Raw genomic sequence first — 11,760 nt, forward strand, 5'->3', positions numbered from 1 at the left:
TTGACAGCTTTACTAATAGATTGTGCATATGTTGCATATGCTAAAGTGCTACGCAGTTCCAATTTATATGACCCTCCTTTCATTTTGGAACATCTCAAGTGTTTGGCAGCATATCATTTTTATACAATTTTTTCACAGATAACCAAATTTCATCTTCACCAACTCTTAATCTTTGATTTGATTTTTCTTGTTTGACACCATTTCATTCTATACAACTTTTTCATAGCTTTCAAGATTTCCAACTTTTTAATTTTTTATCATATGAATTCTCTATCAAACAAACTTTTAACTGTTTTGATATTTTCTTTTAGTGCAACTAATATAATATAGAGATTGATTAGCATCTTAAACTTTGTGTCCAATCAAACTCTGTTATGGAAGATGTGATGGCTAGGGTCGATGGCTTTGCAAGTCTTATTTTGTATAGTTTATTGCATTTTTTCAAGTGGGCTTTCAGCCATTGTTGCATCTTTTATTGTTAAGACAAACTCTTACTGCAGCTCAGGACTAGACGTGGTGTTATGTTGAACTTTACCTAGTTAAAAATTTGGAGCATCAAATTCATTAAAACGGATATCTTTTATAACCAGTTTGGTATACATTTGTTTGTGTATATATTTTAACAAAGGCATGGTGGCCCTCTTTATTCATTTTAAAAAAAAAAAACGCAAGCAGAGAACACCATGCAAGAAGAAATGAAAAGAAATCATATTTTTTTAATAATCTGAGTGAAAAATGATCTTGTAAGTCAATTTCTTCAAAAAGAATTAACCTTCACGGGAAGACATTTGTCTTTAGTCTTATGAATTTGATAAATAGTATCCGCTTCGCATTCACTACAGTTTCAGGCAAATCTTCTCAATTTCTTGATCGTTCCATATGATTGCTTCTCCGTATCATCATGAACTGGCCCACGCTAAAGGAACAAGTGATATAGAGATAATTGACCTTATATTAGTGATTCGTTCAACAATTAATTACCATCCACTTGAACTAGATAAATTAACTCATCTTGCTTCTTTGGTTCCAATGCTAATCCAGTTAAAAGAACCGGGTTGGGTTTAATGATGTGTAAGTTTATTTTTTAAATTAAATAATATGCGGTCAAATGTCAATTATAATAAGCCAGGTGACTCATTTTAATTGGAACATTCCATCAGGTTGAGGATGTTAGTTTGAGAGAATTCTGGAGCCATAAAAATAGGCTTGATCATAGAGGGTTGTGAGTTAATGGGTAACTTTTGGCCCTCAAGTGATGGGAAAAAAAATACACTCATTGTTCAAGAAGATATAAATAAATATATTTTCCAATGGGGCAAGGGCAAACAAGCGTCAATATGTCCGAGTGGTTAAGGAGACAGACTCGAAATCTGTTGGGCTTTGCCTGCGCAGGTTCGAATCCTGCTGTTGACGTTTAAAATTTTTTTTGTTTCAACTATTTTTTATTTTCTGTTTTATTTTCTATAGTGCCATGATTGTGACTAGGTAAAAATCCTCCTAGGGTCGATGAGTTATCTCATGCATTTTATTCAACAAAACATGGGATAAACTCATTCTAAAATTAATCTCGGAATTAGTTATCCTTTATCTCTTGTACAAAATGAGCCCTTAAATTACTAACTTTTATGAATTTCATACTTAAATTATTGGGTACTCATTCTCTAAATGCCATGAACTCATATTGGAATTCCCTGGGACTATGGCACCATACATGAATATCACGCTTCAAATGCACTTTCAAGTGACAGTACACCTACTGAATTCTCTTTTTGAGCTAATACGTTAAAGTTCTCTCCTTAACTATGACTGTAACGTGAGTTTCACTACCTAAACTATTAAAATGTTCACAACATCCCCTCCCTCCAGCCACACCAGCGAACTACCATAAACTCACTGTGGCGAACAAATTTGTTTTGAAAATTTTTTCTTCTCCCATGTATTCTCAGCAAGCTATTCCCAACCTTTTTCCATGTATTCAATCTGTTTCTCTCTCTCTCTCTTTTTTTTTTTCTTTTTTTTTTAAAAATAAATCTATAGGGAACTATAGTTCAGGGGTAATAGATGCACTCAATAATTTAAGTATGAAACACGTAAAATGATGATAATTTAAGTAGATTTGAACCTATTCAGTCTTTTCTTTACTAGTATTACTTTTCTTTTTCTAAGGGAAAATTCTTCGAGGATTGTGATGCCTATCTTGAATACCAATGTTAAAGAGTAAAGTTCATTTGAAAATTACATTGTGTGCTTTAACCAAAAAAAAAAAAAAAAAAAAATTACCTTGTGTGAGGCAAAAACTTGAGAAAGTGAGTAAAGACAACGTGCATATGCTAGAAATATTAGAAATGTCTATGTAAACAATAAAGTTTTATCAAATTTAAATCCTTACAACATTCAAATTATACTTTAAAATATATTAATCTCAAATAAATATTACGGATTAATATAATCGAATTAATTATTTAAATCCAAACATGTATGGATTTAATTAAGGGGAAAGGACATGGGTTGACCATTTTTTTAAAAAAATGACCCGTAATTTGAAAAAGAGGACGACTTTATCCAGTCGGCCAAATTTATTTCCCTCTTTTAGCCATTTGCCCAGTCGGCCACATGCAGTTTCTATTCCCAGTTGATACACATACACTTTTTAAAAAAGAAAGAGAGGATCCTATACCCAATTGATACTCTTTTATACCACATTGTTACACTTTTATAGCAAGGTAGAAAGGGAATCTATACATATGCAGTGTCCATATATCTAATTGATACTCTTTTATACTAGATTGATACACTTTATACCACATTGATACACTTTTGTATTACATTGATACACTTCTTAAAAAGAAAGAGGGAATCATATACCCAATAGATACTCTTTTATACCACATTAATACACTTCTATAACAAGATAGAAGGAGAATCTATGCATGCATATGCAGTGTCCATATATCCATACAGTCTTTGCAAGCATATACAATAGCTATTTTATATTAACTGCCCAGCTATGACAAATAACAATTTTAAAAAAATAGAAATGGTAAGTATATTTTTACTCTATAATTTGACATTAATAAATCTTTCTTTTGTTACACTTTTCTACTGTATAACCTACCTAAAAATATTCTTACCCTACTTCAAAATTTTTGTTTGATTTTGAGGTTTTTGTTGAAAATGGTGGAAAAATTGGGCCATCAAATGAAAAAGCAAGAAAGAAAGTGATGAAAGATAGAATCTTCGATGTAAGAAAGCTGATTATCATGTGGTCTAGGATGAATCTTGCCACTATAACTACATATAAATTTGACCTTATAATTAGGGATTTGATTGGGATCTTTCCTTGCTGCGGCATTTTCGAAATTAATTTCACGAGATCGGGGAGAAGAGTCACCAAATTCAGGGTAAGAAGTGTAGGAGTAGTTCTCCATATTTTGAATTTAGTAGTTTGAGAGTGTATTTTGTAGGTTAGACCATTTGAGAGAGTGAAGAAAATTGAGTGGGTTGAAGAATAAAGGGGATTTTATAAAGCGGTGATTGTGAAAATGGTACATGGCTTATAATGATAGTGGCTATTTTGTAGGTATTTAATTGTGAGTGCTATTTTATGGTATTATTTTAGTTTTAGGTGTTATTTTTGTCCTTTTTCCTTTAATTAAAGTCCAATTTTTATTGGGTAGCCCATTAATTTGAGCTATAAATGATGAACCCACTTTATTAAGCCCAAAATATTATCATATTTTAGAGGACCAAATGAACGTCATATGTCGAATGACGTGGCATGCCAAGTAAAGTGAAGAAGCCAATAGGACCATGCCACATGTCAAAATGATGTAGCAGGCCTAGTGAAATCAAAAGCCCATAAAAAGTGACATGTCACTTGAATATGATTGGTCAAAAGAATTCCATCCTCACCATAACTCCTTCCTTTCCACAACTATAAATAGGGATCTCATAATTCAAAAAAGGGATCAAGAACTCGAACAAGAAGCAAGAGAAAGCTCGTGGATCAAATGCCACAATTTCTCTACAAAGCTCAAACATTCAAATTCAGTTAATCAAAATTCAAGATCAAAACCACAAGATTCAAGAACAAGCCCCAAAACCCTTGAATTCAAGCACAAGTCAGGATCAAATCTATCAAATCAACAAATTAAGTCCAAATTTAAGGTCAAGCTCGAAGCCCTTGAATTTATATTTGAAAAGGAGAATCAGAGGATTCATAGAGATGGTAACACTCACATATTGAAATCAATAAAACGGTTGTAGCAATATTTTTCTTGTGTCGATTATTATTTATTTATTTTTTCAACACAAAATTTTATTGTCCAACAAATTCTGGCATGCCCAGTGAGACAATCTCTACCTTTCATCTCAACTTTTCCAACTTTAAAGTTTAAGAACAATGAAATGACTTCCAAGAAGGTCAATTCTCAATCAACTGCTTCCAAGGCTGCTGATTCCAAATTCTCTGTTGAAGTAGAGAGCATCCTGGGCGTTACTTTTGGATATTTTGAAGCTGTCACAAGGAGCAAGGCCAACAACCTAGGATAACAAACATATTAAGTGTCGTCTGCGCCAGCTCTAATTTTTGTATCTTCAACCCCAAAAAGAGTGAGATCCCATGAAACTGCTTCAAAAGGAGGAAGCTATGTAGAAGAGTCATTTAAGAAGACTCTAGCTCTACTTGAGCACTCTGGTTTCAAATACTCTGGCGCAAAAAATGATGGTTGTTCAATCAATGCACCGTGTAAGCTGAGCACTTCGAAGATCAACTTATGCGACAAGCTGTGTTACTCTCCAACATCTTCAGTAATTATGGAAACAATGGTGACTGATGCCTCCTCTGTAGGGGAGCATCTTGCTAACCTGACAAGGGCGATTAAAGGTCTCACTAAGTATGTGTAAAATCAAGACGCTCGAATTGATAAGTTAGCAGACATGATTGATGGATTAATAGATGGAGAGTCTAGCCATGCACCTGGAAAAGCTCCAGAAGTTCATGAGACATAACTTCCTGGAAAACAAACAACACCAGTTAAGGAGGTACAAGTTTTTTCCGAGAGAATGATCCCAATTGATCAGCTGAAAGAGTTCATCAAAAGGACCTTCAAAGATAAGTATGATGTTGTCACTAAGTCTTCTTTGATATACGCTAAGCCCTACATTGAAAGGATTGATAGCCTCAAAATTCCTGCGGGCTATCAACTCTTCAATTTTCAACAATTTGAGGACAAAGAAAATCAAAAGCAATATGTCACATACTTTATTAAGAGATGTAATAATGCTGGAACCTACGATGACTATCTTATCAAATAATTTATCCGTTCCCCAAAGGGAAACGTCTTTGATTGGTAGACGAACCTTGAGCGATTAGTAAACGAACCTTGAGCCTTACTCTATCGATAACTGGGAGCAATTGGAGCATGAGTTGCTAAATTGCTTTTATAGCACAAGACGTACGGTGAGCATGATATAGCTCACAAATGCCCGAAAAAAAAAGGACGACCTAGTAATTGACTTCATCAATTGATGGAGAAAAACGAGCCTAAACTACAAATATAGGCTCAGCGAAACTTCTACTATAGAGATATGCATTCAAGGAATGCATTGGGAGCTTCTCTATATCTTGCAAGTCATTAAGCCAAAATCCTTTGAAGAGTTAGCTACTCATGCTCAAGATATGAAGCTGAGCATGTCTTCTGCTAGAAAGAGAGTAACGCCTATCCATGACCCTCAAAGGGGAAAGAATAAGCAAGAACCCAAAAGATGGGATAAGTTTGTCCCCAAAAATAATATTAAGGAATCCATGAATATTGGCATATCTTCTGTGAAAGTCACCACGAAGGTGAGCAAGAAGTGAAATATGAAGACGACTTCTCGAGCACGTCCAAATCAGAAATTAACTTTAAAGTAGATGCAAGAAAAGAAATACGCTTTCCTTGATTCTGATGTTGCTGAAATTTTCAATAAAATCCTTGAGCATAAGCTCATTGAAGTCCTAGAGATGAAGCGGCCCAACAAAGATGGAAGGACCAATGACCCAAATTATTGAAAGTATCATAGACCTGTAAGTCATCCTCTGAAAAAGTATTTTTTCTTTAAGCACAAAGTCATGCAATTACCAATGAGAAGAAAATCTTCTTTGATGATGAGACGACCAATTCTCATCAAATTTCTATCACTTTTGGCTCATTCAATCCAGTTTAATATGCATCAAGGAGCATAAGAAGGAACTATTAGAGCATGATAAGTCTTCGGTTGACAAATCTAATGATGAAGGTTGGACTCTAGTGACTAGGCGTAGACGCAAGAAGATGAGTCTATGAAATGAGTCGTTCGAGCAGTCAACTAGAAGGGGGATGGTGAAAAAACCAAGAAAAAAGAGGCTGGTTGAGCTTTCAAAGAAGAAGAGGGTAAGGGAGATTCACCACCAAAAACCACGGTGTCCAGTGACTTTTGAAGAATACTTACCAAGTTGGTTTCGTGCAAAAATGGCTCAAGTCTAACTTGAGGCATCTTTTTTTAATATTGGCAAGGAGGGGGCAAAGGGTGAGAACCTACCCACGGAAGTTCCTCCATTTTTTGAAAAGCCTACTGAACCTCTTAGCCAAGAGGAACATGTATGTGATACAAAAATCACATTTACAAATAACGACCTTTTGCTTGGTGAAACCCTACACAACCATCCCTTGTACATGGTGGGTTAAGTTCTAGGAAAGAAGATAAATAGAATCTTGATAGACAAAGAATCCAGAGTTAACATTCTGCCTATTCGCAAAATGAAAGAACTTGGCATCGCTACTGACGAACTTGCCGAAAGTTATTTGATGATCCAGGGCTTCAACTAAGGGGTCAAAAGGCCATGGGATCGATCAAGTTGGAAATTCATATAGACTATTTGTAGTCAAATATGTTGATGAATGTGATCGATGCCAAGACTTTATATAATATATTTCTTGAGAGGCCTTGGGAACACAAGAACAAAATAATCTCATCCTCTTACTATCAATGCTTAAAGTATCTCGAAGGCAGAGTGAAAAAAAAGATAGTAGCTGATCATAAGCCATTCATTGAAGCTGAATCGCACTTTGCCAATGTAAAATTCTACATGAAGAATTATGTCATGAATGAGAAAAGGGTTGAGAATGTCACCAAGACCAAGTGTGATGATCTTGCATCTAAGAAGGTCGCGGTGACTAATGAAAAAGTTGCCACCAAGAAATATCTCTTCACTTCAAATAAAGAAAGCTCGCATCCACGAAAAAGAAGGCAACTCCTATTCTCTGCTATGTACCAAAGGTAAATAAAGAGAAAGATCACCAATCTGATGCCCAAGATACTGTACTAAAAGGGATAACTCTATCTATCAAGCAAATTGATAAAATACGTCCATCCTTTAGTCTACTTAGAGAGTCTGTGGCTCAAATTTTCCATAAGATATGACACTCTCTGTGAAGCGTACAAAAGAAGGTTTTTATCCAAATGCTTACATGTTAATTGTAAAATATAGATACAATCTTAATAAGCCATCGAAGTTAGGTAAACTTCCATCAGAAAATACAATTAGGCAGGCACATAAAGGCCTAGGGTGCAACCGCCTCCAGTTCACATCATTATAAGAAGGGCAGTTAGCAACTACATCACCGTGGAATAAGAATCCACTACTTCTAATAAAAGGCTTTCTATATTTGATAGACTTAGAGAATCAACTACAAGAACTTTTATATTCGAGAGGTTGGTTCCTGTAAATAAAAAGAAAGGCAACAAACACCGAAGAGGTAGTCAAAGTATGACATTGCACTCTTCACCCAAGATCCAGAATGATTTCCAAAGTTTAAGTCCTTTTAGAATGAAACGACATATAAAACTTATGATTTCATGCAAGGAGGTGTTAAAAGCAAAGGCTCATACTATGGTTTAAACCAAGAAACATAAGAAAGATAAAGAAAGTTTCAGTTCCTCATATCCTGTTACAACCCAAAATGAGAACAATGTCTGATCTCAAATGAAGGTTGATAAAGAGATGGAAGATACTTTTTGGTGTTACCACATATCCATCAATGATGATGATCCTTAAGAGGAGGAAGATGATAGAGATGCTCCATTGCAACTTGAATAAGGAGTGAAGGCCACAATAGATCCTTTGAAAAATTTAATCTTGGAACTGATGTAGACCCAAGACCAATTTACCTGAGTGCATTTCTAGAAATGAAATAGAAAATTTCTTATATCTAAGAGTGGCAGTTCATCAGTTGGCGGTTAAGAATGGGGCTCGTCCTATTAAGCAAGACCAAAGATGCTTTAGGCTAGAGTTGGTTCCATTAATTGAAAATATAGTTAATAAACTCATTGAAGATGGATTTATTCATGAAGTCAAATAACCCACGTTGATTTTAAGTATTGTTCTAATACAGAAGAAGAATGGTCAAATTCAAGTTTGTACTGACTTTTGGGATATCAACAATGCCTGCCCTAAAGATGATTTTCCAATCCCCATACCAGATTTGATGATTGATGCCACCATATATTATGAGGCAATGTCCTACATGGATGGTTCATCCAGCAATAATCAAATCCGCATGGCACCAAAGGATGAAGAGCTCACTACATTTTGTATGCCCAAAGATATTTATTGCTATAAGGCAGTGCCTTTCGGTTTGAAGAACACGATTGGAACTTATCAAAGGGCTATGCAGAATATCTTTGATGGCCTACTCCATAAAATGTTGAGTGCTATGTGGATGACTTAGTGGTAAAGTCAAGAAAGAGGGACGACTACTTGAAGGACTTAAGAATGATATTTGAGTTGCTATGAAGATACCAACTTAGGATGAATCCTTTGAAATGTACCTTTGGAGTTACTTCTAGAAAGTTTTTTGTCTTCATTGTACGACACCGAGGAATTGAAATTGATCAGTCAAAGGTCGATGCGATTTTGAAGATACCCGAGCCTTGAAACATTCACGAGTTAAAAAAACTTCAAGGAAGGCTAGCATATTTAAGGAGGTTTATCTCAAACCTGGAAAGAAAATGTCAACCATTTAGCCGTCTCATGAATAAGGATGCTCCTTTCGAACGGGACCAAGCTTGTAGTAAGGCCTTTGAGAGTATAAAATTATACTTGATGAAGCCTCCAGTTCTTGCGGCACCTATACCTAGAAAATCATTGATACTCTACATCGCGGCTCAAGAAAGGTTAGTTGGAGCACCATTAGCATAAGAAAATAGTGAAGGCAAAGAAAACTCTCTTTACTATCCGAGTAGAATGATGACGCCAAATAAGCTGAATTATTCTCTAATTAAAAAGTTATGTTTGGCATTAGACTTCTCAATTCAAAAGATGAAACACTACTTTCAAGCTCATGTTGTCCGTCTTGCATCTAGGGCAAATCCCATTAAGTTTGTCGTGTCAAAACCAATCCTTAGTGCTCGACTTGCAAGATGGTACCTTCAATTTCAACAGTTTTAGATTGTGTATGTTCCCCAAAAGGCTATGAAGGGACAAACATTAACTGACTTCTTGGCAGACTACCCGATACTCGATGACTGGGAATTGAGCGATGAACTTTCTGATGAATATGCAATGGTTATTGAAGTCACACTTTCATGGAAGATGTACTTTGACGGTGCCACATATCGAGGTGGAGTTGGTACTGGTGTGGTGTTCGTCACTCCATAAGGAGAGGTCATCCCATACTTTAACCCTAGCAAACCTTTGCTATGATAATGTTCTAAATATCAGGCATTAATACTCGAACTTGAGATAGTAGTTGTCATGAAATAACTACAATTACAAGTCTTTCGTGATTCTTAATTGGTGATCAAGTAACCATTGGGTAGCTATGAAGTCAGAAAGCTTGAGCTACACCCATATTATGATTATGTTATCGCTTACAGCCTGGGTGGCTCGGTTTGGCCGAGCCTGTGGGCATGGTGTTTTGTTCGTAGTTGGATTGAAAAATTGATTGGTGATTTGCCTTACTTGGCTTACTTGCTTAATTAAAAGAGTTTTTCAGTTGGACAACTACTATGAATAAATAGATTAAAAATTTAATGGGATAGCTTGAAGAAGTAACCCTCCAGCATATGCCAAGGAAAGAAAATAAGCAAACTGATGCCTTCGTTGCTTTGGCCTTAGCCCTAACTCTTTTGAATTAGACATGAGTTACTATCTGCCAAGAATGGGTGGTATCACCACCGAATGAGGATAAAGATGTAGAAAATAAGGTTGACCACCTCGTCGCTGTGTCTGAAGCTATAAAGGAAGATTGGCAACAATTTTTCATTGACTATTTATGTTATGGGATACTTCCAGAGGATCCAAAGAGAAGGACTGACATTCGTCGTCGTGCACCTCACTTCCTTTACTATAAATACATGCTATACAGAAGATCATTTGAAGGAGTACTCTTGCTTTGTTCGGGAGAAGAAGAAGCATTTTAAGCTGTACAAGAAGCACACTCAGGAGTTTGTGGATCTCATCAGTCGGGATTGATGCTCAATTTTCACATTAAAAGAATGGGGTACTATTGGTAAAAAATGGTGAAAGATTGTTTGGACTATGCTAGAAGATTCAAAAATTGTCAATTCTATGCAAATTCTTACATCAACCTCCTGAAGTATTACACCCCACTATAGCATCCTGGCCATTCAATGCTTGGGGATTGGATGTTGTTAGACCACTACCAAAATCTTCTGGCAAAAACTTATACATCTTGTCTACAACAAATTACTTCTCAAAATGGGCCGAAGCTATTGCTCTCAAGGAAGTAAAGAAAGAAAACATTTGAAACTTCATCCAAGTGAACATCATCTACCGCTTCGAAATCCCCCATACATAATAACTGACAACGGCAAGCCATTTGATAACAAGTTGATAAATAAGATTTGTTATCTCCTTGGTTTCAAGTAGCACAAATCTTCTATGTACCATGCTGCCGCGAATAGTCTAGCCGAACATTCAATCAGACTTTATGTAGTTTGTTGAAGAAAGTCATCTCCAAGTTTAAAAGAGACTAACATGAGTGAATGGAATAAGCTTTATGGGCTTATAGAATAACTTATGGCACACTGATTCAAGCAAACCCATACACACTTGCTTTTGGAGTTGAAGCAGTCCTACCACTTGAGTGTCAAATACCTTTTTTAAGACTAGTTATTCAAGAAAGGCTCACCAACGAAGAAAATTCTAATTCGCATCTTACGAAGTTAGAAGCTCTTGATGAGAAAAGGCTGGAGGCTCAACAAATCTTGAATGTTATCAAGCTTGTCTATATCATTCTTTCAACAAAAGAGTTTGGTTGAGGTACTTCTAAGTTGGAGATCAAGTTTTTACAGTAAGAAGGCCCATAATTACTTTCCGTAAGTCAGGTGGCAAATTTACCCCAAAGTGGGATGGACCATATGTCGTACAAGAGACATATTCAAACTATGATTACAAGATTTTCAATGCAGATGGTGTGAATATTGGCCTTATCAACGCTAAGTTCTTGAAGAAGTACTATCTTTGAAGGAAGATGACACTCCTTAAGGCACGAGTATAAACTATATGTCCACTCCTTAAGGCATGAGTATAAAATACATATCTACTCCTGGCCCACAAGATATAAATTGTGTATGGTTTCAAAAAAATATCCGCTAAGTTGAAAACCTCGAAAGAGGCGGCCTAGGCAAAAGTTAGGACACAAAAAGAAAAAAACTTACCCAGAACTTCGTTGTGACTTGATTCTCCTTACTGAGGTACGTAGATGCTTGGAATGT

The 11,760-nt window shown here is 35.9% G+C and overlaps 1 non-coding gene across 1 annotated transcript; it reads left to right on the forward strand.

The window, feature by feature from the left end:
• Window positions 1–1,331: 1,331 nt before the first annotated feature.
• On the forward strand, window positions 1,332–1,413 carry TRNAS-CGA. Its single transcript has one exon. It is a non-coding gene; the product is annotated as a tRNA-Ser (tRNA).
• The last annotated feature ends 10,347 nt before the right edge of the window (window positions 1,414–11,760 follow it).

Source organism: Capsicum annuum, chromosome 8 (genome assembly GCF_002878395.1).
Source record: "Capsicum annuum cultivar UCD-10X-F1 chromosome 8, UCD10Xv1.1, whole genome shotgun sequence".
NCBI lineage: Eukaryota > Viridiplantae > Streptophyta > Magnoliopsida > Solanales > Solanaceae > Capsicum > Capsicum annuum.